The sequence below is a fragment of the Eublepharis macularius genome, chromosome 10 (assembly GCF_028583425.1).
Source record: "Eublepharis macularius isolate TG4126 chromosome 10, MPM_Emac_v1.0, whole genome shotgun sequence".
Taxonomy (NCBI): Eukaryota; Metazoa; Chordata; class Lepidosauria; order Squamata; family Eublepharidae; genus Eublepharis; species Eublepharis macularius.
The window spans coordinates 60,308,083-60,330,362 of record NC_072799.1 but is presented as its reverse complement, the minus strand read 5'-3'; the positions used below and the strand labels follow the sequence as shown (position 1 = coordinate 60,330,362).

The window sequence follows — 22,280 nt, the reverse complement described above, 5'->3', positions numbered from 1 at the left end:
TAATTTTATCGGCTGTCAGACAGGAACAAAAAGTTTCTTCTCTGTTTCAATTACCCATGTGAATTCTTCCATCTGTCTGCAACCCATAAAGAGCGGGCGTGATCTAAATAGCGCGCCCAATAAGTTAATTGAGACAGTTGAAGCAAACTTCATACAAATTCTGGCTTCGTTCGGAAGCCAGATGGATTTTTAGTCTCAGGACCGTGGCACCAAAAGGACTTAACCAGGAGATAGACTTTACTCCTTTTTTAGGATGATGTGACTCATTATTGGTATTGCTATATCCATTGTTCCTAGTCTATTCCAACTATTCATTCACATATTGTGCTCCGTTCCCCTTTAAATTTGTATGAAGTTTGCTTCGACTGTCTCAGTTAACTTATTGGGCGGGCTATTTAGATCACGCCCGCTCTTGATTGCTAATGGATTAATTAAGCAGGCTACCTGGAAAGACCAGTTAGGTAAGGAGGAATGGTCTGATGGATTTAAAAAAGACCAGAAAGTGGCTTGCTACATTTAATTACTAATGGCATTTGTAATGTATGTAGTCCATTTTCAAAATATGGTAATAAAGATACATAGAAAAGGCATGACAAACGGATTGTTCAAGCCAATTTTTACAGGCTAATATTTTTACAGAACCCCTGGCCTTATAGGGTAGAGTGTGTGAATGTTGTGCACGTTGAAGTGGCCTATGTTGCATGTTTGACCTAAAAACAATTGAGAGATGGTGAATTTTGGAGCAGACAAAAGTGCTTCTTCCCTTTCTCCCCACCTCCTTCTCTGCTTCTTTGCATTCCTTATTTTCTCTGATATATGTGTTATATTCATTTGTATGTAATGTCATTTCTAGGTCTTGAGCTGCTTTTCATGTTTTCATTCTCGGTAAAGAATCATTTGATGCACTGTAAGGCTGGCTCAAGTTTTTTAACCACTCTGTGTAAGGGAGTGCATTCTGGGGGAAGTGAAGCTTTGCAAAGAGAGGATGTGCCTGAGAACTTGTTGCAGCATTGTTGGGAGTTCTGGGATTCATGCTCAGGAGCTTAGGAGTGGGGGTGGGTAGTAGCTGGTCCTTCCAAATGCTACAATGCCAGATGCCTGAACTTATATTGTAAGCCATTTTGAACTGTGCGGAAAGGCAGGGTATAAATGCTTTAATTAATAAATAAAAATAAAATTATCCAAACTGATATTGAAGCGAAATGTGTGTATATACACAATGAAAGAGTGTTGGATCACTAGCATTGACATGCTAAACAAGATCAGGTAGTTCAGAAGCCTAAGATCTGAGGAGAAATTTGGAAGAAGAGAAGTTTGTAAGCATCTTGTTGGTAGTTCAGGTAATAAAGCCACTTTATACTAAGTGGCTTTATTCTAAGTAAAGAAGTCTAAAACTGGCATTATACTTGTCTTACAAGTATCAAACTGGTAAGCATCAAATTTCATGTACTATGTGCTGGATCCTGCAAGGAAGTTCAGAATTGCTGTGCAGAGGCAGGCAATGGCAAACCACCTCTGAATGTATCTTGTCTTGAAAACCCCAGCTGGGGTTGCCATCGGCATCTTGATGGCACTTTCCAGTACCAGGAGTTCCTTGCCCAAGGAAACCTGCTTTACAGCATCTTTCTTTTCTTTTCTTTTTTTAGAAAATTTTTATTAGATGGGTTTACAAACATAAACATAAAAATCATTATCATTCACCCCATTGCATTTTCCCCATCCTTCCCCCCCCCTTTTCTGGTGACTCCCCGCAGTTTTCCATACCCAACTTAATCTAAAAGGTATATCATATAAATTCATAAAATCTGTAATACTAATGTAATATATATCTATATTATACCTACTATCTACTCTAACTATATTACCTATTTTAGTTAAAAATATAAAAATTACATAAGTAATAATAAGTACACATGCTAACTAAGTAAAACAAAATTACATACATATCCCCTGTAAATATACTATACTAATCCCATAACATATAGTAAAATATACCCCTTTTTAAGCTTAAGTAAGTTTCTATCTCCCCAACTTCTCCAAAGACCACAATTTCCCCTTCATGTCCCACTTTTTTTCCACATATTTCTTAAATTTTTTCCAGCTTAATGTATAGTCCAATTCTTCTTGTTCTTTCAATTTCCTTGTTAATTTGTCCATTTCTGCCATGTTCAAAACTTTCAAAGTCCAATCTTCCATAGATGGTATCTCCTGAGTCTTCCACATCTGTGCATAACACATTCTGGCCGCCGTAATCATATAAAACACCATAACTCTGTCCGTTTTATCAAAATCTTCTAGGTTCATACATAATAACAGCAATTCCAGGGTTTTATTTATATTCCTTTGTAAAATATCTGACATAACTTTAACTATATCCCCCCAGAACTGCTTAGCCTTATCACAAGTCCACCACATATGATAGAATGAACCTTCATGCTGTTTACATTTCCAACACTTATCAGACATCTGGCTGTTACCATTGGCCAACTTCTTCGGTGTTAAATACCATCTATACAACATTTTATATACATTTTCACGCACAGTGGTACATGCTGAAATCTTAACTACATTTTTCCAAACCTTTTCCCAAGCTTCCATTGAAATTTCCTTATTACAATTTATTGCCCATTTGACCACCCGCACTTTAACAACTTCCTCCTCTGTAAACCATTTCAATAATATCTTATATATTTTAGAAATTATTTTCTTCCCCCCCTGAAGCAAACACTCCTCAATCTCAGAGCCTAAAACCATTTTTTCTTTTGTCTTTCTCATATAGGTCTTTTATCTGCATGTATTGAAACCATCCATATTGGAATGGCAATTCTTCATTACCTTTAAGCATATAGTTATTCTGCTGTATCTCAAGAATTTCTTTATAAGTCAAACAGTCTTCCCCTGCATATTCTGTTCTTGGATTTACTACTTCCGCAGGGATGATCCACATTGGTATAGTCTCTTCTATATATTTCTTATATTTAGACCATACAGCGAACAAACTTCTTCTGACATAATGATGTAGAAACATAGAGTCTGCTTTTACTTTGTCATACCATAGATATGCATGTCATCCAAACAGTTTATTATATCCTTCCAATGCTAACAACTTCAAATTCTTCAATGTCATCCATTCCCTTAGCCAATCCAAACATATCGCTTCATGATATAATTTAAAATTTGGTAATTGTAATCCTCCTCTATCTTTTGCATCATAGAGTACTTTCATTTTAACTCTGGGTTTCTTTCCAGCCCAAACAAAGTTTAACATCGTTCTCTGCCACTTCCTCAAATTGTTTACTGTCTTTAACAATAGGTATTGTCTGTAGCAGAAACATCATTCTTGGAAGAACATTCATCTTAATTACTGCAATACGACCTAACCATGACAAGTTCATTTTATTCCATCTAATCATATCTTTCTCTATTTGTTGCCATAACTTGTGATAGTTATTCTTATATAAGTCAATATTTTTCACTGTCACTTCCACTCCCAAATATTTAACCTTGTTTACTACTTCACATTCCACCTTGTCCATCAGCTCCTTTTGTTGTTGTTTAGTCATATTTTTACAGAGTATTTTGGACTTCACCTTATTAATTACAAAACCCGCTACATCTCCAAAATCCTTCATTTTCTTCATCAATTTTGGCATGCACTCTATTGGATCTTCCACTATCACCATTATGTCATCAGCAAAAGCTCTTACTTTATATTCAAATCCTTTAGTCCTCAATCCTCTTATTGAATTGTCTTCTCTTATTTGCCTAAGTAAAATCTCCAGTACCATTACAAACAGAAGTGGGGAAAGCGGACACCCTTGTCTTGTTCCCTTTCTTATTTCCAACTTTTTGGTTACATCCAAGTTAACAATTATATTTGCAGATTGGTTTTTATATATTGCCTTTATTGTTTTTATAAATTTCTCTCCCAACTGCATCTTCTCCATTGTTGCAAACAAAAAATCCCAGTTCAGATTGTCGAACGCTTTCTCCGCATCCACAAAGAAAAAACCAACCTGCTTCCCTGGATTTTTATCATAATACTCAATAGCATTCAACAACACTCGTAAGTTATCTTTTATTTGCCTTTCTGGTAAAAAGCCGGCTTGATCCTCTCCAATAAATTCCACTAGCCAAGTCTTAAGTCTTTCTGCTAGTATCTTTGCAAATATTTTATAGTTATTATTAGTTAAAGATATTGGTCTATAATTCTTAACATTACTTAAGTCTAATGTCTCCTTCGGTATCAATATAATATTAGCCTCATTCCATGTATCTGGCATCTCGACCCCTTCCAATATTCCATTCATCATCTTTTGCATCAGTTGTTTCAAGTCCTCTGCCATCACTTTGTAAAATTTTGCAGTAATTCCATCTGGTCCCAGAGCTTTACCAACTGTAGTAGCTTGTATTGCTTGTAACACTTCCATTATTGATATCTCAGCACTAGGCTTCTCTTTCAACTTCTCCGGTACCTTTGGTAGGTCAATCCTGTCAAAATAGTCTCTTATCTTTTCATGATCCACTATTTTTTTCTGATATAACTTGGCATAATATTTGTAAAATGCTCTCTCAATCAATCCTTGATCATATAGTTCCTTTCCCTCTTCTGTAATCTTACTTATTACTCTTTTACAGCATCTTTATTTTCTTTTATGGATATAGTTAAAACTTGGGGAGAGTTTTACCAGATTTTGTTTTTGCATTTCTATAACAGATGATTTCTCTCTCTTTCTGGATGTTGGTTTAACTTTGTATTTGTGTTCTTCTTCATATTGCTCTCACATAGGAAATGTGGGAAGTATTCTAAAACAGGCCTTGACAACTTTTCTTATCTAACAGCCAGCCCAAAAATTCTGGCGTCAAACACATCTGTAACAACAAATACTGTATTTTCATTGTCATGTGAGCTGCCTCAAGCATGTCTCTAAAGAGGGTCATGTACATTGACTGGAGTTCATTTCACAGTCTTACACCTTTTGACTGTATGTGTAAAAAGAATTTCAGATCCTAGTGTAAACTCTTCAAGTCACATTTTCTAAGCTCAGGCCATCTTACAGAGAGAGTAGTCTATCTTAGGTAGTACTCTACCTGCAATTTGAAAGTGGCACCCATCCACCAGAAGATTTACCATCCTATTTGCTGTTTGCATTCGATTCTCTCTGGTTTAAGGTTTCAGAACAATTTTCCCCATTTCATGTCCTGGTATTCTGACCCATGTATACCTTGTGTCCATTTATGTGTAATGTTTGTGCTACAGTTTCTGCATTTGGTTATCTTTTGATATACTTTAGAGGATTGTGCATAGCTTTGCGATAGCTGTCATCTTGCTTTGCTGCATTGTCTTCCACCTTTGCAATTTAACTTGCTACTTTGCCTTAGACAGCTTGTTATCTGCTTATTTTCTAATTCTCTAATCTTAGTCTTATTGCATTGTTCATTGAATGTTTTATGTCAGATTGCGTTGTGTCATATTCTGTTATCTGTCTTGAGTTACAGTGAGAAAGATGGGCTATCAGTTATTTCCAGCATTAGTATAGTTTCTGTGAAGCCACCTTGACCCAAGTGGAAAGGTGGGAAGTAGAAATGGGCATGAACTGGGAAAGTTCTGAACCATGTGGTTTGTGGTTCATCACATTTCACAAATCACGAACTTTCATGAAATTGCCCCGGTTTGCGAACTTCTTCGTTCGGTTCATGAAAACGTCACTTCCAGGTCTGCAGAGAGCCCATCCTCCTGTTGCCTAGGAAACTGATTGATCGGTACCAGGCTGTCTGCAGTGACGAACTGAAATATGAACCAAATGAAACAGGCTAAAATTCATCACAGTTTGTGAGAAATAAGCTCCCTGCAAACCGCCAGTTTGCGAACTATGAACTGACCCAGTTTGTGACGAACTTTGGTTCATATTTTGGTTTGTGCTAGCCTCTAGTAGTACATAAATAAGATATGTACTTCTGATGGCATTAGGGGCATGAAGTTGCACTGATTTCAGTTAAAAGGAGCTGGTGAAAATTTTTAAGTCAAAGGGGCCATTTCCAGATGGCTTACCTGAAGCTGCTTCATGCCGCAATGTTGTGGATCGTGCCAGGGAAAACGCAAAATATCGCGTTTTCTTGTGCGAGTTTTGCGCGACGTCGTGCAAAACGATGGTTGTTGTGGGTTTTCCGGGCTGTATTGCCGTGGTCTTGGCATTGTAGTTCCTGACGTTTCGCCAGCAGCTGTGGATGGCATCTTCAGAGGTGTAGCACCAAAAGACAGAGATCTCTCAGTGTCACAGTGTGGAAAAGATGTTGGCAGGTCATTTATATCTACTCAGGAGGGGTGGGGTTGAGCTGAGTCATCCTGTAAGAGTTTCCCAGGGTGTGGAATGCTAATGGCGGGAGGCTTCACTGTATCCTGAGGAGATTCTTTTGCATATGGATTGGTGCTTGATGAAAGCCTTCGACAATACGTTGCGCAAAACGTCAGGTAAGCCATGGTTTGGCAAGTAATGATTTTTGTCTGCTTTTCTCTTCACTCTTTTGACAGTTCCCCATTTACTGTTTGGAAATGGAAGGAGGGTGGTTTAGCCAATTCTAGATAGTGCTTATTTTGCATATGTGGCAGGCAGCAGCCAACATGCTGGGGAAAAAAGGTAGTGAAATGTAGTATGGCTACTACATGTCTGAAGCTGTCTTACAGGCAAAGTGTATATTAAATTCACAAGCATAACAGATTCCTAGTAGGGTTTTTAAAAGAGAAGATTCCTTAGGAGGCTGTGTTTTGAGCAGAAGGGTTGTTCATACTTAAACCCTTTTATTCATTATTTAATACTTAGTGCTACAGAACCTGCCCAGGATAAATGCAGTTCTGTCTGCTCTCTCCTTGCACATGCTCCCTTGCTCTGCCTTTCAAAAGAAGAGCTCCAGACTTGATGGAGCTTTTGACATGAACAAGAATTAGCTGGGTCTTGCCCATGCCAAAAGCGAAAGAGGTGTGGCTGGAGCTACCAGCTGAACTTCTTAGATATCACTCCATTCCCTGATTCTTAGGCAAGACTTTAGTAAAAGTTTTACCTAAAGAGCACGAAATAGAGCACTACTTACAAGGATGGACCGGCAGTTCCAATCCATTCTTCTATGAACTGCTATGGGAGCTAGCTCTTTTGGGCTGTTGGAGGGGCTGGTATGTAATTAGGCTTATTTGTTAAATACAATTTTAGCTCTGAAGTCCATAGAAAAATAATATTAGAGTATATAAATGCATCTTGTACCCTTTTATTCCATAATTCTTAAATATTTGTCATGCAGGATGGGTATACTAAATATAAACAAAACTGTTGTAAATGTTTTGCACTTATATAGTTTAAATTTTATTTCTCCTTGGTAATGTGGAGTTTTTAAAGTAGTTGCTGTAAGTGTAAAAGAAGAAGGGGGCTGGATGTTGCGGGGGTCAACTACATATAAGACTCTTAAAGCAACTACAAATTATGAACAAAAAAAATCTTTCCATTCAGGTCCTCTTGACAGTAAAAACCAGCCTCATATGGTGGACAAGAATGCCCAACCTTATACAAGGAAAGCAATATTGCTGTCTGATAGTGAAACAGATTTTCACTGATGCCAGTCTGTCTGGATGAGGACCCTAATTAATCTACTGGAGCTTCAGGTGATTTATCTAGCCCTTCTACACTTCAGCCGATGAATACTAAGCCAACACGTTCTAATCAGAACAGACAATGTGTTCACCAAAACCAACCTCAACAAAGAGGATCCACATCTTCAGCATTACACAGGGAAGCAATCAAGATCCTAGTGTGGACAGAAAAGACCCTGGCATCCATCAAGGCAGAATACATCAAGGGATCGATGAGTATCCAGGTGGATTGGCTCATCAGACAAACTATTCAGAAGGAGGAATGGTCCCTGAAGAATGTTTCAGCTAATCCCCGCACACTTCGGTCTTCCCCTTTGTATCTGTTCATGTAATCAATCAATTCTATTCGTGTCACCATCAAGTGAACAGATTCTTCAGATATTACCATCCCAAAGCCAAAGCAACCAACACTTTGATGTCCCAATGGCCAAGCAATCATCTTATTTACCTATCTCCCCTCCCTGGTTCTTCAAAAATTGATCAAGAAGATCAAAGAACAGAAGGCAGAAATCATAGTAGTAGCACCGTATTGGCCTTGGCGTCTGTGGTTTTCGGCTCTTCAGCAACTGTCACCATGTCCACCAATAACCCTTTCCAGTATCTCTGGACATAGTCCAACAAGGGCCAGTTTGGCATCCACATCCAGAGTGGTTATATTTAACTCTCTGGAAATTGAGCAGAATAACTTCTTCCAACTAGGCTATTCCGGGGAAGTGGCTGACACCTTATTAGCTTCCAGAAAACATTCTGCAAACAGAATAAACAATCCATCATGGAAGGCTTTTGTCAGGTGGAGCAGAAAAAAAGGCATTGACTCTTTGAAACCTAAGATTAAATCTCTTTTGTCCTTTCTGCAAGAAGGCCATGCTATTCAGGCTCAGGTCTTCAACACTAAAATGACAGGTTGAGGCTCTGATAACGGTGTAACCATGATTCGAAAGATTGAGCAGACACCCCCACATACCTCAATTTCTGAAGGGTACTACTCTAAATGATCCACTATAAACACACAGACTTTCAACATGGAAATTACACACCATGCTATCAGCTCTCAACAGACATTCCTTTGAACCTATTAAAGAAATACCTCTTAAGTGGCTGAGGATGAAAACAGTATTTCTTTCTGCAGTCACATCATCAAGGAGGGTATCCGAACTAGGCGCACTGTCAGTCAATCCTGAGTTGTGCATTTTCTATAAGGCCAAAATAGTCCTGAGCACAGACTCTACCTTTAAACCGAAGGGATTCATCTTTCAATAGATATCAGGAAATCTGTCTTCCATCGTTTGGCCCGAATCCCACTCATTCTAAGGAAAGACTGTGGCCTACATTGAATGTAAGATATGCACTCAAAACCTTCATCTGCAGAACACAATGTATTTGGAAAACTGATTCCTTATTCATTTCCATCTCTCCATTAAAGAAAGGAATGAAGATGTCAAAATCGACCGTCAACTGTACCCTTAAAGCCTGCATTATCGAAGCTTACAAAGTTCAAAAATTAGACATACTGGCTGAGATTACCTTCCATTCAGTTTGAAGGGCTGTAACCAACATGGCCGTCACCAGACATGCTACAGTTGAAGAGGTCTGCAAGGTTGCCACCTGGTCATCAATATACACGTTTGTAAAGCACTACAAAATGAACATCTGCGATTCATTTGATGCAGCATTCATCAGAAGGATGTTACAGCATATTTTACAATCAGAAGATGATATCCCACCCACAAAATGAGGACACTGCTTTGGGAGGTCCCACCAACATGTCCTTCACCTTGGAGGGAGAATGGATCATTGGATACTTACTGTGAAGGGTCCTTCTCCTCCGAGGAAAGAAGGACATCTTGTCCCTTCCGAAGTCATTGACATTCTCCACTCTTTTGTTCAACAGGACCACTTTCTGTCCTAGGGTTACTTTACCTTGCAGTTACTCATTTTTTTCTTTGTTACTGTCTTCTAGAGTGTTGAGTTTGATAGTTTAGGATGTTATTAACTGCTTTTGGAGTCACCAGAACTGAGGAGATGGGTGACTTGCACCAAGGAGACAGGAAATGGAATGACTTTATTCCTATCTTCCTGATTTGATGGTGGGACTCACCTACCAAGATGTCCTCCTTTTCTCAGAGGAGGACCCTTCATGGTAAGTATCCAACGGTCCATTCTACTCTGTAATGATGAGTGTGACCTTTGCATCGTGAATTTATTTTTAAATTGCTTAGGGAAAAAGATACTGATTTAAAATAATTTATTCCAGAAAAACTTCTCAGTTGTATGAAAGGAGGTCTAAACAAAACTACTTACTGATAGTTTAATGTAAGCATTAAAATGTTGATTTATAACTAAGTACAACCTTTACACTACCTACACATGCCTGTATAATTCCTGCAATTTGTTTGGTGTTATTACCCTCTAGTTACCATATTAAAACAACTTTACATAAAACGTGATCAAAATTATTTAGCAATAAAGCAATCAAACCATGTATACTTTTCTAAAACACAGCTTTATTAAATTGCCAAGCTTCCATGGTTAGAGGGTGTAAAAAAGAATACAAAACCACCTAAGAGAATTCTGTGAATTATTTTGGTAAAGTTCAAGATGCTATCTTTTGGAGCTAGTAGCTGAAATCCAATGCCTGTGATTACTTACTAGTCCTTGCCAGGGGTCATTTCATAGAAAAAGAGCTGCAGGAACTCATTAGCATATGCCACACCCCTTCATTGTGCTGAAATGGCCGGGATTTGGCTACTGCCAGATGGGGGAGTGTTCCCCCACCTGGCAGTGCCCCAATTAGGGCCCTTTTGGCCCCCATCCAAGCCAAAACAGGCCCCAAATGGCTATTTTGGGCATGTTTTGGCCTGGATCGGGCCCAAAATGGCCCACGTTGGGTCAGTGCTGGGCAGGGGAGGGGTCCCCCACCAGGCACCGACCGAATCCTGGAGGTTTTGGTCCTGATCCCGGGCGAAATGGGCCCCAAAATGCCAAAAAAGGCCATTTGGGCTTGGATCAGGGCCGAAACCATCAGGACCAGGTCAATGCCAGGCAGGGGAGGGTTCACCCACCCAGCTCCGACCCGATCCTGGCTGTTCCGGCCCCGATCCCAGCGGGAATGGGACCAAAATGGCTGAAATGGCAATTTTGGGCCTGTTTTGGCCTGGATCAGGGCTGAAATGGCTGGAACTGGGTCGGTGCCAGGAGGGGGAGGCTTCCTGCGCCTGGCACTGACCGAATCCTGACTGTTTCGGTCCCAATCCCAGCAGAAAATGCCCCCAAATGGCCCAAAGTGGTCATTTTGGGCCTTTCAGGCCCAGATCAGGGCTGAAACAGCCTGGATCAAATTAGTGCCGGGTGGGGGAATGCTCCCTTACCTGGCACTGACTTGGTCCATGCTGTTTTGGCCCTGATCTGGGCCCAAAAGGGCAGAAAATGGCCCTTTTGGGCCTGGATCAGGGACAAAATGACCGCTGCCGGGTTGCTGCCAGATGGGGGAGGCTTCCCCTGCCCAACACCGACCCGATCTAGGCCCATTTGGTCCTGATCCAGGCTGAAACGGGCCAAAAATGTCTATTTGGGGCCCGTTTCTGCCCGAATCAGGGCCGAAACAGCTGGGACAGGGGTGGTGCCGGGTGGGGGAGGCTTCCCTTGCCTGGCACTAACCCTATCCAGGCTGTTTCAGCCCCAATCCGTGCTGAAACGGGCCCAAAATGTCCAAAAATGACCATTCTGTTCTTTACATGGATCTTAAACTCTTCAGGAATGTTATTTAGATTATATTTTGGAACTATGATTCTTTTAGTGTTTCTCTTCAGCTTTATTCTAATTTTTTATATTTGCAATTCATGTTCTGTACTGCAGTCATCTCCTGGTCTTGATTTAGCAGAGAATAAAACTTCTTCATCTTCTGCTTGCAGTTATGTAATCTGTTAGGTTCTTCTGTTGGCCATCCAGTGATTTCCATGTATAACATCATCTGTTTGGTTGCCTGAAGCATGTGGTTGCAGCGAACAAATTGCTGGCTTCACAAAATTTTATGTGTTGCTCTCCTGCCTCATGTTGTAATCCTAGTCCAGATTTTCTGTCAGTTTTTGATTTTTGTTTTTATCAAGATATTTTTGGGTCATCGGTGTCGGTCATGGATGCAGTAATAAGTGTCTGATAGTATACTTTCCTTTACCATTGTTGTATTAATTCAGATTTAATTTAGCATACTGTTCATAAATCAATGGGAGCTACTTGTAATTTTTTAAAATAGTGTTGTTTTGTCGCTGTTGCACAAAGGGATAAAGTAGCCTCATGAAGACTACTTAGTTGTTATGAGACTGAGACTGATACAGTGCGATTTCTCTTCTGGTATGAAAATGTCAGGTGTGGGATAGCTTCCTAGGTATCACATAACAGTTGTACAAGTGTGATAATTAGCACTGTGTTGGGGACACAGAATCCCTGTATACCAGGCATGCTGGGGCTCCCTGAAATGGGTAATTTAGGAAGATGTATATTTTTGCACATGGAACAGTACAATTGCAGATAACAGAATAAATTCCATCTTTATAAAAATGTTTTTGAAATTTAATCTGTATCACTTATATCAGGATTATTTTTTATTTGTTGCAGTCTGTACTAGTATCAAATGTAATACTGTCCTAAAGTGGTATGCGTTCTCTCTGGTGAATTTGTGATATATATTTAAATCTATTTTTTTTAGAAATTTGCAAAAATAGTGTTCCTATTTTTAAGAACAGCTGTATCCTGGTATGTTCAACAATAGTCACATTGCCTAAGGATATTTTGACGGTACAGAGAACGTAGAGTATTTATTGCTCTGTATTTTCTCTTTTGGACATCTATCGCATTTATTTAGCTTTATGATAGATGCCTTGAATATCTGCTGTTATAGCTATCAATACTTTTTATCTTCCAGGAATTTGTTAACTTGAAGGCAGTTGTTGCCAGTGATAGTCTGTCAAAAACCTACATGAAAAATAATCTGTCTTTAATTAAATAGCTGCGGCATCAAATACCCAATTGATTATGTACTCCTTTGACCCCTATTGATATTTCTTCTAATGCATTCATTATGTGCAGTTTAAATGTGCACATGATGTATCTTTTGCTACAAACACTATTCCTGAATTTTTCAAGATTTTTGCATTATAATTCTGCAACACTTTGATATTGTTCTCTCATTCCCTGATGCTCCCTGTGCAGCTGCCTGCAGATGAGAGACAGGCAGCAACTAAAGACATAGCACCTAGACTCTAGAGTACCCCCTCCCTTTGTGGATTGCCTGGCACCTATCTTACTTCCCTTAAGATACAATTAGTTGAAGGGTTTAGTTGTTTTGTGTTTATATTTTATGGCTGCTGTTTATCTTTTCTTCTAAATTATTTTATTGCTTTGGGATACTGTTTTTAGTGATGCACCAGTGATAACTATTTATTATGATTTTTGTTGTATTGTTTTTATTTAGTGAGCTGCCTTAGGCAGGTCTTTGGGGAGCAGCCTAAAAAAAATCTAAATAACTGGCATTTTTTGGTAATACCTCTTTACCCAATATGGACCTCATGCATACCATACCAAGCTCATTGTTTTTCAGTAAGTTGTTGACTTATGTCTTCCTCCTCTTTGGGAGGAAGACTTTCCTGTTTGTTTGTGTAACTGGATCCAAAATTTACTCTCTTCCTTTTAGTGCATAGGATAATTTGAGCCATGATTGGATATACTCCTACATATACAACGTGAATGACATTCTTATGGAAGATAATCATAACCTTTGTCTTAAAGCCCTGGTCAGCTTTTGCTGTCTTGTTAAAGAGCGATGCATAATGCTACAGGGTATTCTGGTTTGCTTCTGACTCATCTGCCCTGGCTGTCACTTATCTATTATTTCTCTTCCTCCCCCCCACCCCCGCCAACACAGACCCACCACATTCAGCTCAGATTCTGGCCTCCCCTGAAGCAACAGTGACTGAATGTTCCTTAAGTGACTTATTTAATCTCTACAATAAATCAGAAATTCTCTACATAAACATCACAAGTGCACTCAGCAGTATTCTAAATTTACGTATGTTGTATTCTTCTCTGGAAGACTTTTCCTTCTACCAGCTAAAATAAATTGTGGTTGCGCTGTGAGTTTCTCTCTTCTGTGGTGCTTCTTTTCTCAGTAGTGGTATTATTTCTCACTTTTTCCTGATATTTGTTCAGAGCATCTGTTTCCCTTTTTCTTACAGTAAGGAGGCTAGCAAAAATAAAGCCTGTTATTTCCAGGTGGGTGGTTACCTGATTTGAATCTGAAGCTCTTTTTAAAACAGAGCTCTTTTTTAAACAAAGATTTACAATGCTCACATTACTGCTTTGTTTATGTAAAGGTTAAAACAAAAATACTTGATTCTGTTCTCATTTACTTGGGCTGAGTACTCAGGTGTGTCTCTCTAGACTAATATTAATCTAATATTTGAAACCTAAATATCCTCTCCAAAGAAGAGCAGTATAGACAAGAAATGTGATGTGTTTTCCAGATAAAAACCTTCTGTTGAAACCTTTCTGACATTAAAAATGGCAACATCCAGAAACCAGCGGGAGAAAACTTCAGTCTACCAGGACATTCCATCCAGAATTTAAAGGTCACCATAGTTCAACAGAAACTTTTCAAAAACAAAATCCAACGGGAAGCTGCTGAATATGTAAATTTGACTCAGTCAGACTTGGATTGAATAGAGATTATGAGTGATTGTCTCATTATCAGAAGTAACTGCCTTCCAGGCATTCCATTCAGATTCATCTATGGAGGGGAGGGGTCACACCCAGCCTGGATTGTGCACTCCACCTCTTTCATGACTTTTGCAACTGATTTGCATCTATACCCCGCTCCCCTCACCACCTCTATATATCTGGCCAGTTTCTTCATACCCTACATGCATCTGATAAAGAGAACTGTGGTTCTCGAAAGCTTATGCTACGGTAAAGTTGGTTAGTCTTTAAGGTGCTACTGGACTCTTTACTATTTTGCTACTACAGACTAACATGGCTAACTCCTTTGGATCTTGTGAGGTGAGTTAGGCAATTGGCCCAGGATCATCCAGTAAGGTTCCATGGGATTTGAACCTGGTTCTGCCAGATTCTGGTCTGCCATCACTACATCATACTGGCTTATGTATGTGTTTTAATTCCATACATTTTATAATCTGCATTTTTAAATTGTGTGTTTTAAATCTGTGCATTTTAAAAATGTTGTTAGTTGCACTGTTATCTTTTGTGTCATTGCAACCTGGTGTTGCATTGTTAGATGTTTTAAGTCTGAGAAAAGAAGGCAGGGTATAAATGTTTTAAATAATTAAAATTATAAAATATGGCTAGGAAATAGGCAAAGCAATACAAACTAGGATTAGCAGGTCTACAGCATTATAATACCTTTCAGAAGACCAATAATCATATTGTTAAGATATCCTTAACAGAATAATTATATATCCTCTCTGTGTGTTTGTATATGTTCACGTATGTGACAGAGACTGAGGGGTACAATTGCAACACATACAACTTTTTAGTTAATGTTTATAATTATAAATAAAGTAAAAGTCTCCTAGTTGCATTGGACATTGAAATTTGAGTCTCCTAATTCCTGTTCCTGGCCTGTTTGTTACAGCTGTACCCAATAAAACACTACAGGGGGATGGTTGTTGTGGGTTTTCCGGGCTGTATTGCCGTGGTCTTGGCATTGTAATTCCTGACGTTTCACCAGCACACAGTATGCCCAGGAAGGGAGCCTGTCTCTCCCTCCGGGCGGGGCTGCAAACTGAATACAACAGTTCTACCAACCAGGGCAGCAACTTTTAACAACACTGCAATCCTTAATTTTGATTAGTTTTTTAATGAACTCCCACAAGGGTTGTTGTGGGTTTTCCGGGCTGTATTGCCGTGGTCTTGGCATTGTAATTCCTGACGTTTCACCAGCAGCTGTGGCTGGCATCTTCAGAGGTGTAGCACCAAAAGACAAAGATCTCTCAGTGTCACAGTGTGGAAAAGGTGTTGGCAGGTCATTTATATCTACTCAGGAGGGGTGGGGTTGAGCTGAGTCATCCTGTAAGAGTTTTAAGTCTGAGCCCGGAAAACCCACAACAACCATCGTTCTCCGGCCGTGAAAGCCTGCGACACTACAGGGGGACATGGCAAAAAATGGAAAGATTCCAATTGATGGGGTTCTATCTTGATTAGTAGCATTGGGTACAGATAATGGCATGGTTGACAATGTTGCCTGTGCCTGTGATCTCTAATTTGAAAGTGATTGTTTTTCTCTTCTTTGGGCAAGGGCATACTTTAATGAATAGTGTCCTTTTATAAACGTCTTCTGCAGATGAAATTACTGAGAGAATTCTTTCTAAAAATGTAGTTCCAGGTTACAGTGGTACTGGAAAATGTGCAGGTCATGAGCTGCTGGCTCCGAGTATGAGTCACAAGCTGAAACAGACATTACATCCTAGCAGAATGTTTAACTTCTTTGTACAAGGCCAGAAGGAATAAATGTATCAATATTTGAGTAACTATCTGCTATTAAGTATTTAAAGCTTTGTTCTAATGACTATACTTCTTTTTGTTTTTTTTTTAAATAAAAGTGTTAACACTTTTAAAAAATGTTCATTATAGAGGATAGTGTTTGACTATATCAAATAGAATATATGTTAGATATAAGTGAAAGCTTGCATACTCAGTGTGGCAAAATGTTGGCTTGAACATTTTACACAACAAAGGTAAAAAATAATTATTTCTACTTTGCTTATCTTATGTATTCTAAATCGTCCTGTACAAATTCAGTTCCACTTTCATGTGCTAATAGGACTGTTGAATTTATATTACATTTGGAAGTTATTTTCTGTATGCTTGGAAGCATTTTTGTGGTTGGGAATATTGGTTTAATTAACAAATAATCCAGGAGACATGTTAGAGTGAGGTAAGTGTTAAATCACCAGCACCTATGTTTGCTTATGGAGACACGCTCTGCTTGTTTTATGCAGTAATTGTGTTCAACTGTATGTAAGAACTTTGCCATATATATTGTTGGGTTAGGTTTAATTGAATTTTTTTTCAAGTCTTAATTAGCAGTTGTCACTTTCTTGAGTTATTTGCAGGCTTGTAGATTGATGTTCTATAATTTAATATATGGGAAAGCAGTTAAGTAACACACAGGGTTGGCTCAGATGCCTAAAGGGAATGTTCACTCTGTTCCTTTTCTTGCTAAAGTTTGGCTCAGAGGACTGGTGATTATGCAGTAATGTTAGGCTATTTGGGGGTAACTTAATTCATGAACTGTACATTTTGCCCAGAGGCAAAGAGCAGATTCCTAAGCCACATACAGCTAATGCAAGCTGGCTACTCTCCCCTTCCCCTGCAATGAATTTGCTTCAAGCAAGGAACAAATGTTTGTTTTTTATAAAAGCAACTTGTACCAAGCTAAGGATGGTTGTTTGCTTGTAGAAGCCCTGTGTGCATGGTCCACCCCTGCTGTAAACAAGATGCTCTGTCAGCATAGTACATTGTCCAACCCTAGGTATCACTCTTGAACTTGATAGAAATGCCTGAGCTGGCTTGTTCCCATAACAGATGCTGAGTATTTGCTTAGTTGATCACACAGTTTGCTAGGCAGAGTACTAATATGTGTCTGTTTGTGTATATCATCTCCTTTAACTTCCAAATAGCAAGATTTGAATCTAGTGGCAGTGTAAGCACTAACAAGATATTCCGAGTATAAGCTTTTGAGAGTCAAAGCTCCATCAGTTGCAAGTAGGAATGGAGATCCCTGAGCCTTTATGTACCACTTTCCACTGCCACTTTCCAGGGCATTCCATTGCTGGCCTAAAAGTAGCCCAGCCTGTGACCATACTGAACAGGGATGAGCACTGCTGTTATCTGAGAAGAGCCAGAGTTGGTCTACTACTTTTCTCTCAGTTGCTTTACCTAGAAGGGGCAGATTACAGACTGGGTGATATTTTTCTTTGTACTTCATGTAGTCTAAACTAACCTGTTCCCATGCAACCTCTTTGGAGTTTTGCGCCAGAATGTCAATGGACCTCGGAGGGCAGGAAGTTTCCCTATAATTAGTTACGCCTTTGTTTGAATTGTCACTTCTGCCAATTGATACCTTTGGGTGAATGCCTGTACTGTATGGATCTCAATAAAGGTACTTCAACTGGAACACCTGCGTGTTAACTGTGGAGGGCTTGAGGGACCTAACTGCCAGGGACTGACATCTGGAAATCTCTGAATTGGCTTCATGGCTGACAGTTCTTACCATGGCTGACAGTTCTTACCAAAGGCTTTAGTAACGGAGTCCAGTTCATACCATGTGGCTTGTGGCATGCTGGAAAGCAGGAGGCATAGTCTCTCTCACACATGGTGATAGACAGACACTAATCAGAGAGGTTCCACAGTACAGTCAAATAGCCATTTTCAGGCCTGAATTACATCAGCTACCAATCCCATGAATAGGGTTGCCAGGTCTCTCCAACCTCTTGCCAGGAGGGTAGGGACAGCTGGCACTTACCTCATGCTGTCCACGAGGATCCTCTTTGTGTGCATGCACCCTGGGGCTGACGCAATGACATCACTTCCAGAAGTGACGTCAGTGCACTGGCTGCACAAGCACTCCTGTGCTCCACCCCAAATCGGCCTCAAACAAAGCGCAGGAATACTCCCATGACAGGTGCAACAACAGCACTTCTGGAAGTGATGTCGCTGCTCCTGTTGGGAGCATGCAGCGCACGTTCCTGAGGCACCTGCCAGTAGCAGGAAACCTCCAGGAGTTTGCCACCTTCCACTGATTGCTGGGTGATCGGTGGACGAGGGATCAAATCCCTGGGAATTTGCCCGCCAGTGGCAGGCACCTGGGGACACTACCCATGAACCAATCAGGGGTTAAATACTTAATTGGAAGTGCTAGCATGAGAAATACGGGGAGTAATGATTGAAACTGATTACAGATGCACTCAAAAGTCAAAAAGAGTTTATTGTCTATAGCCATAGGCCGTCACAATTCACCAAACATTGACTAATAAACTATTAAGTCCCTTATCACAGTTTATATAGGTTACTAAAATTAATTAAAACAATACGGTATGCCAAACTATCCCAGGGATCACAAAGCAGCCTCATTCAGTACCACCTTAGATCTTTTTGGCTGCGAGTGCAAACTGAGAGACTCTATAGGATACATGATTATCAGTGTCAGATAACAAAAACACAATCTTCTTGATTTCAGAGTATGTGTTTGTCATTGATAGGATTCTAGCCAAAAATTTAGCTCTGGGTACACTATATAATGGGCAATAAAGTAGGTAGTGGGAAACGTTCTCCACTGTAGGTAATCCACAAATGCAGGTGCAATGTTCCATAGGGGTGTGAGAATAACGCCCTGCCAAAAGAGCTGTCTGCATCATCTGGAAGCGCAGAGCACTGAAAGACACTCTGAGGTTGTAATGAGAAATACTGGCTAGGTAGGGAGATCTTGAATGATCAAATTTGATTAGTTTATACCAAGGAGCTGCCTTAGATTTTGATATTGATAGCCGATCCATCACTGCATCTGACTTATAGATCCACTCCTTAAGTGGGAGATTGTTGGCTGAGACCCCTAACAGGTCATCTGGGATGGTATACCTTTGGCAAATGGTGGATAGAAAGCCAAGCCGAGTGGGGTCTTTGGATAGTAAGTAATTTACTTTACAGGTGCACTCCATCAAGGTTCCCAAGGCCAGTTCTCAAGAGACCGGAAAGAACTTGCAGGTGTTTCTGATTAGAAACTTTTCTCAAAACATGCCTGATCTTGGGCCCACACAGACTTAGGAGCCTGAACCAGAGTGTAATCCATTTGAGAGCCTGATGGGGTGTGTTTGTGTGTGTTCCTTACAGGACTATATTCAGATTCTGTTGATCGAAGGCCTGCATATTGTCTCTCTCCTTTGCATTAATGTCTACATTCTATCTACACTCTTAAAACCCCAGAGCACTGGAAACTTTTGGGACCTTCTGTCCCTAACCCTTGACACTCTAGGCCTTCAATTTCCCAACTCTTACCTTATGCTATGTGGATATTTCAACACCAGATTAGAGCTCTTCTGATCAGGGCCGGCTCCAGCTTTGCCGGCACCTGAGGCAGCTTAAGGGCGTACGCCGAACTGCATCATGACGTCACTGCATGTGACATCATGCGGGGCTGGGTGCGCGCAAGGGAGGCCTTCCAGCCCTCCCGTTCAGTTACTCTGTGGGCCAGGTGCAGCCAGCCACCCTGGCCGCTGGCTGCACCTGGCCCACAGAGCAAATGAACAGGAGGCTGCCCGCTCAGCTGCCCCACGCTGCTGCCGCCAGCACACGCTCCTGGTTGGTGGTGGCGGTGGCAGCTCTGTGGCGCGTGCCACTGCCCCCGGCCAGCACCCCTCCGGTGCCTTAGTGCCCTGAGGCAGCTGCCGGGCTGGCCTCAATGGAGGCCAGCTGGCCTTCTCTCAGAGCTCGTTTGCACTTGGCCTTATTTAGATTCTGGAGAAAGCAAGGAATTTCTCTGTGAGTCTGCTCTTAAGGTAAAGCAATGCACCATTGCTTTCAGTGTTGTTTGCTCCACTGGGAATTTAACAATATCCTACATCATTATTCTGAGGTAGATGACTTTCAGGGTGTTTCCTTGCCTGGTTGCAATATATAAGACTGGATCTTTAAGATCTTAATCTTTCTGATTTTGCTATCCAGAAGGAGAGCAGAAAAATAAATTATTGGAGATAAGCACTATGGAAAAATTAAGATGTACCTAACATGACCTTGCTGCAATAATCAGGAAGGGAATGTTAATTATTTCAAATATTTCTGTGAAAGTACTAAGAATAGGAAGGATTTAGAAACAGTCCTGCTAGCAAAGAATAAAGTACCTTTTAATTTACATGTTTCAGGCATATAATATTTACATGTAGGATGACAGTTTTCTCTAGAAGTGGACTATTCTGTATTCTAGAAATATAAAATGGCTCTATATATCAATTGATGCTGCCTGAAAAGTAGGAGGATACCTTCGGATACTGAAATTTGTTGACAGATAATTTACCTTTAGATATTTTGATTTACTGATGCTTGACCAAACTTTTTAGGAACAGTCTAAAATAGGAACAGTATTAATTTAGGAACAGTATTAAATTATTTACACAATTCTATAGAGGTTGAGATTGAGGATGTGCACTGAAAAAAATTCCGCTTCATTTTCACATCTGGGGTTTTCTGAAGGAACTATGCACTGTTAGTGTTTTTTGCTGGATAGGGAATTGCCAGATTGGATCTAACCTTTTTTTATCATCATGAATTTCAGCCCCGTTCTTTGCAGTTGACGGCTTTCAGTCTTTTGGGGGCAGCTGTTTTTGTACTTAACGGCACCACAGTCAAATGGAATAGAGTCCTCCCTCTGAACCATTGATCCACCGAGTTTTTCCTCAGTTACACTACAAATGTTCATACAAGTCAGCAGGTGCACACTATGGGTGGGAAACCTGCTGGCAAAGGGGTAGTGGGGCATTGGCAACATTAAAAACCATCCTACTTTATTTTCACGTTTTTCCTGTAGTGCCAATGAATTATTACCTTTGCATCCTGCTGTTGCTGCCATGTTTCCTTATGCTTTGTAGGTTTGTTCTTATGATGGGGGGTGGGGGGTGGGAATTCTTCCTTTTGAAAGTCAATGTTCTGCTGCAAAATGCGGTGTTCTTATATTCATTGCTTCCAATCTCCATCGCCCAAGTCCAGGCAAGCAGGTAGCATGATTACCTGAATCCCCACAGCTGCCTAAACAGGCCTGTGTTTTTTGCATAGTTTTTTTCTTTCACTGTGGGCAAACAGGATTGTTTTGAAAGGACAGAGTAAGGGGAATGGCTTGTGGGATGGTTGTGTGTGTGTGTAGGGGGGACAATCCTAAACAGGCCTACTTAGATTTAAGTCTCATGTTATTCAGTAGTGTCTACTCCCAGGGAAATATCTTTAGAATTGCAGCCTATGACTGAAGTCTACACATTCCCTCTTCCAAACATTTACAAAGACAATAGGCAGGGAGGGGGTCTCCCTTTTTAAGGACTTGATTGGCATGGAGACAATGCCATTGCCCAGGTAGTGATGGGGGGAGAAAGATGCGCTCATGTACACGGCGTACCTTCCCCCTTCCCCACTCACAGAGTTAATTAATAACATAAGGGCTCTCTCCCCTTGGGATCTGATTAGTGAATGCCATTAAGGAAAACAAGATTCTGCCATGCAGGCCCAGTGCCTGCCTGACTGCTACTTCTGCTGGTGCGAGGTAAGACCCAAAACGAAATAACACATTTTTTGGTGGGAGGGTGTTGCCATAATCTGGTTTCCTCGATCATGGTTCTGGAACTTGCTTTAACAAAATGGAATGGTGGCTGAATCCACGCATCCTGGCGTTGCGCTAAACTTCTGGAAGTTTGCACTAAACTTCCAGAAGTATAGCATCTTTCTAGTGCAATTTTTGACTCATTGCACCACAAGTCAGAAATTCCACTAGAAAGACGCTATATTTCTGGAAGTTTAGCGAAAGTTTAGCGCAACGCCAGGACGTGTGGATTCAGCCAGTGATTGCTGTTTGTATTTCCAGCTCATTTTTGTT

General features: G+C 40.4%; 1 protein-coding gene across 1 annotated transcript in view; it reads left to right on the top strand.

Moving 5' to 3' along the window:
• The window catches only part of PDGFC (platelet derived growth factor C), a 166,102-nt gene that overhangs the window by 41,449 nt on the left and 102,373 nt on the right, over nt 1-22,280 (top strand). The gene's annotated exons all lie outside the window — the stretch shown is intronic.